Source organism: Scophthalmus maximus, chromosome 21 (assembly GCF_022379125.1).
Source record: "Scophthalmus maximus strain ysfricsl-2021 chromosome 21, ASM2237912v1, whole genome shotgun sequence".
In the NCBI taxonomy this organism is placed as follows: Eukaryota; Metazoa; Chordata; class Actinopteri; order Pleuronectiformes; family Scophthalmidae; genus Scophthalmus; species Scophthalmus maximus.
In genome coordinates, this window is record NC_061535.1 from 15,655,001 (window position 1) to 15,660,000 (window position 5,000).

Here is a 5,000-nt window from a genome sequence, read left to right on the forward strand (position 1 = left end):
TTCACACCGGACGCGATGCAAATTTTTTCAAATATTTCAACTCGAGCGATGGACGTGCCGTGAATTTTGCCTGATTCACATTGCACATATCACACCATTTAAAAATGTGCGTCTTTGCGTTGACTTTGTTTGATCTTGTCGCACTAATAATTCGCATCACGTCCGGTGTGAACGCACCTATAAGGAAATGTTGCTCTGGACACGTTTCCTGTCGGACAGTAAGATTCTCAGACGCGTTCACACCAACTGGAACAGTGACCAGAGGGCTGGTGGCTAAAGATCCAGGAAAGTGTTTGATGATGATGATGATGATGATGATGATGATGAACACACACACACACACCTGGACTGACATCAGTGTGTGTGTGACCACAACAAGGAGTCGGCTGCGCTCACTTTCTTTAATGACTCAGCAGAGATCAAACACACACACACACGCAGAACATCTGACGTGAGCTTTGATGACTGCACGCTGCTCCACGAGTGATGACATCACTTCCTGTCTAGCCTCAGCTTCTCCAACACGACATCATCTGGACCAAGTCGCCCGTTTCTTCTGTTTTAAACTTTTATAGATTTAGAATTGACGTTTAAATAACAGTCTCTCCTGCCGACGATCACCTGACACTTCAGCTGAGACTCCGAGTGATGATGTCATCAGAACCCGCCAAATCATTTTTAAAGAGCAATGGCCAATCAGGAACTCCCGACACTCGTCTGTCCGACAAATAGTGTCGCTTCTCACTGGTGTTTGTTCCTGTTTCTGCTGTTTATCTGTTTAAACTGTTCCGTTCATCATCATAATCTCGAACGTCCTCGTTCACAAGACGTTTCCATGGACACGAAGACCGTACATGGAGTTACCACACGTCCAGGAAGTGTGTATGTGTGCGTGCGGTTTTTCCAACACCTGTAAAATCTTCCAGCAGTGTTTAGTCAGCAGCGAACGCCCAGCGAGCTGTTTGTCCTGGCCCGTGTGTGTGTGTGTGTCTCTACAGGACATGATTCAGCAGATACTCTAGTTTGAGGTGAGCTGCTTCACCACAACACACACATGAACACACACGTTACTAGTGCAGCTACATACTCACATAAGAAAACACACAGTCTTCATGAGGCGTCTTTTTCAACACACAGAGTTACTGACGACATCTGGCTGCTGTAACATTGAAACAGACTCACACACACACACACTGGTGTCGTGAAGCGACGACCCCAGAAGAAGAACGACAGAGTTTCAGTTCATCAGAACTTGTTCAGAGAAACACCAAAAACAAGACAGAAGTCAGGTCGTTCTTCCTGTCGTCCCGACCTCAGTGGAAAAGGTCAAAGGTGAAAGAGGATTCATCCGACTCCTCTGAACTAGTGGTGTTCGTGGTGAAACGACACATTTCTGAAGATGAACTACAAAAGTCTCAGTGGCTCCATCAGCATGTTTCAGTGTTTTATGATTCATATGTAATAGTAACTGACATCTGGATCATATTCATACTCTTCTTCTTCTACTTCGGATTTAATCGTTCGTTCATGACACGTCACGTTAAATATCTCTGCCGCAATGCATTGTGGGTCTGTTTCTCCTTCCTCTCACAGGAAGCTCCAGTGTGTCCTCTGCTTAAGGAGATAGAAAGGAAACATGAAGCAACTTCCCGAAACACTTAGAGACTCTGAACATCATCATGTTCAAGATTTAGGAAACTTCCTCAGTGAATTTGACCATTCGACCGCAGCCTCGGTGTCACATCAGGATGTTAGCGTGATCTGAGACGACACATGATGGAATCAAGTTCTTCGTTTTCGCTCCATCGTCCTCCTGAAACTCATCCAGTAGCTTTTACAGTGATGCATAATGTAGCCAAGGCTTTTTGGGCGTCTCTGCCCGTACAGCTTGATTTAAACATGCTGTGATACATAATGTAGACGGGACGTCACGCAGAGGAACTGGTCCTCACTCCCCTGCCCTCTGCTGGACACAAACAGGACTGACTGTTCTCACGTCTGGTGTCCCTCAGGGCTCCGTCCTGGGCCCTGGTGTCCCTCAGGGCTCCCTCTGGGCCCTGGTGTCCCTCAGGGCTCCCTCTGGGCTCCGTCCTGGGCCCTGGTGTCCCTCAGGGCTCCTTCTGGGCTCCGTCCTGGGCCCTGGTGTCCCTCAGGGCTCCGTCCGGGGCCCTGGTGTCCCTCAGGGCTCCGTCCTGAACCCTGGTGTCCCTCAGGGCTCTGTCTGGGGCCCTGGTGTCCCTCAGGGCTCCGTCCGGGGCCCTGGTGTCCCTCAGGGCTCCGTCCTGAACCCTGGTGTCCCTCAGGGCTCTGTCTGGGGCCCTGGTGTCCCTCAGGGCTCCGTCCGGGGCCCTGGTGTCCCTCAGGGCTCTGTCCTGGGCCCTGTCCGCTTCTCTTTGTCCACCAGCTCATGTTTTCCTTCCATACGCAGACAACACCCAACTCATGTGGTCCTTTCCACAGTCTGACACCAGGTGGCAGAAGAATCTCAGCTGGACGTCGTCGACGCACGTGAAGCTCAATCTGGACTCAGATGCTTCTCCTCCCACCGACGACCTCTCATCACCCTGCGCTGGACTTCTGGTGGCGGCTTAAATCCGACTCAAGGGGCCACTACTCGTCTCCCAGGGCAACCAGACTCTCAGGTGTTTTGAGTCCGTCCATAGAGATGATGGACATTAAAATGAAAAGTCCTCTGGACTCGTCGATCAGCCGGTCCTGTCTGACAGAGTGTCGGCCATGTCGGAGTACTTGGGGGAGAAATCAGGTCAGGGCGTCTTTGCAAAATTAAAAACCATGATCCCAGAAAATCTTGAGGAAATATTTATGCTTCATATCACATGTCAGACGAGAGAGAGAGAGAGAGAGAGAGAGAGACTTCATGGCTACAGTTAATTTCAGTTCAGAGTGAAACGCTCGTCCTGTTATCATCATGCCTCATATTCATATTCACTGACTCCCTCCTCAGATTCCTTCACTCTTCTTCTTCTTCCTTTCACCACCTCCTCCCTCTCTCCCCTCTTCTCCCTCCCCAGTCGTTCTGTATGTAGGTCGTAGACTTGTGTTAAATGTAAATGTCCCTCTTGCGGAGCGGAGCAGCCTCCTTCAACTCAGCAGCTGAATGAGAAGTGAAATTAAAAAACACCTCCAGACACTTCAAACAGTGTGTGAGTGTGAGAGTGTGTGTGTCTCTGTGTGTGTGTGTATGTGTGTGAGAGAGTGTGTGTGTGAGTGTGTGTGTGTGAGAGAGTGTGTGTGTGAGAGAGTGTGTGTATGTGTGAGAGACTGTGTGTGTGAGAGAGTGTGTGTGTGAGAGAGTGTGTGTGTGTGAGAGTGTGTGTGTCTGTGTGTGTGTGAGAGAGTGTGTGTTTGTGTGAGAGAGTGTGTGTCTGTGTGTGTGTGTGTGAGAGAGTGTGTGTGTGAGTGTGAGTGTGTGTGTGTGTGAGAGAGTGTGTGTATGTGTGAGAGAGTGTGTGTGTGAGAGTGTGTGTGTGTTTGTGTGAGAGAGTGTGTGTGTGTGTGTCTGTGTGTGTGTGTGTGTGTGTGAGAGTGTGTGTGTATGTGTGTGTGAGCGAGTGTGTGTGTGTGTCCCGATGTGACCCCATGGAGTCGATGTGAATCCATCGAAGTGGATCACCGGCTTTAATGAAGGCGTGTGGGGGCGGGGTCACGCAGGTTCGCCTCGCCGCCCCGGAACTGAGGAGGAAAACAAAACGCTGGGTGATCAGTGATTGGCCGGTTTGTGTCGTGAGGAGGAAAACACCAACAAAGTTCTTCATGAAGATTAACAAACACGTTCAGAACGACTGCACCAGTCTCCTGATGAGACCACGTTATGACCGAAGGAAGAACCTGTTACATTCTGGAGCAGATCTGGATAAATGGGCGGATCCAGGAATTCTTTACGACTTTCTTTGAGGTCGTCGGCGGAGGGATTAGCTCGCCAAGCGCCGTCGACTTCGTGTTTATGATTCAGATCTATATGAATAATATAAAGTGTCAAGTGTTGCATTATTCAAGAGTGAACATTAAAAGGACCCGGACACAGCAGCTCTGGTTTCATCTCCACCACTTCTTCATCTGAAGTCAACGACACGACGGCGACTTCTAGAGGTCACAGACAGATTCCAAGGTCCTTAGAACTTAAAGGGTTTTGATATCAGCTGTGACCTTCACGGGTCGGAGATGTGACCTCATCGTGGAGCGAAGACAAAGGTCAAAAGGTCACCAGGAGTTCGATCACGTCATACTTACACCAACTCAAGTATGTGGATGATGATCCGCTGTGGAGAAGCGTCTTGGGAGCCGCCGCCAACAACAACAACAACAACAACATCATCATCCCATACGGCAGCAGCTGTACGTGATGAAGATGATGTTTCCTGTGAGAGGAACTTCAGCAGCGAGGAGGTTTTCACCCGGCGAACTCGCCTCTAATTAAACCCTGGTGATTACGCCGTTAAATGTCATGTGAGGACGAGCGAGCGGCTGATCTCACCTTCCTCCTCCTCCTCCTCCTCCCTCTTCAATCTGTACGAGTCCCCAGCTGATCTCTGGGCACATTGACATTCCAGCGGCGGCGGCGCAGCCGTCTGCATGTAAATGTGGAGCTGATTGCGGAGCCTCTGGTGGGAGGAGGAGGAGGATGAAGAGGAAGCAGCTTGTCCTCAGCAGGGGTCACGTGAAGAACCTGATGAGACCAGCGACAGGTCGACGTGTGGATCATCACTGATTTATTGAATCTGAGCTTCGGACAAATCGAGACATTTAAAAGTTTAACAGAATCCTGATGAAACCACAGGTCAGACAGACAGACAGACAGGTCAGAGAGAGAGACAGACAGACAGGTCAGAGAGACAGACAGGTCAGAGAGAGAGACAGACAGGTCAGAGAGAGAGACAGACAGACAGGTCAGACAGACAGACAGGTCAGAGAGAGAGACAGACAGAGAGACAGGTCAGAGAGAGAGACAGACAGACAGAGAGACAGGTCAGAGAGAGAGA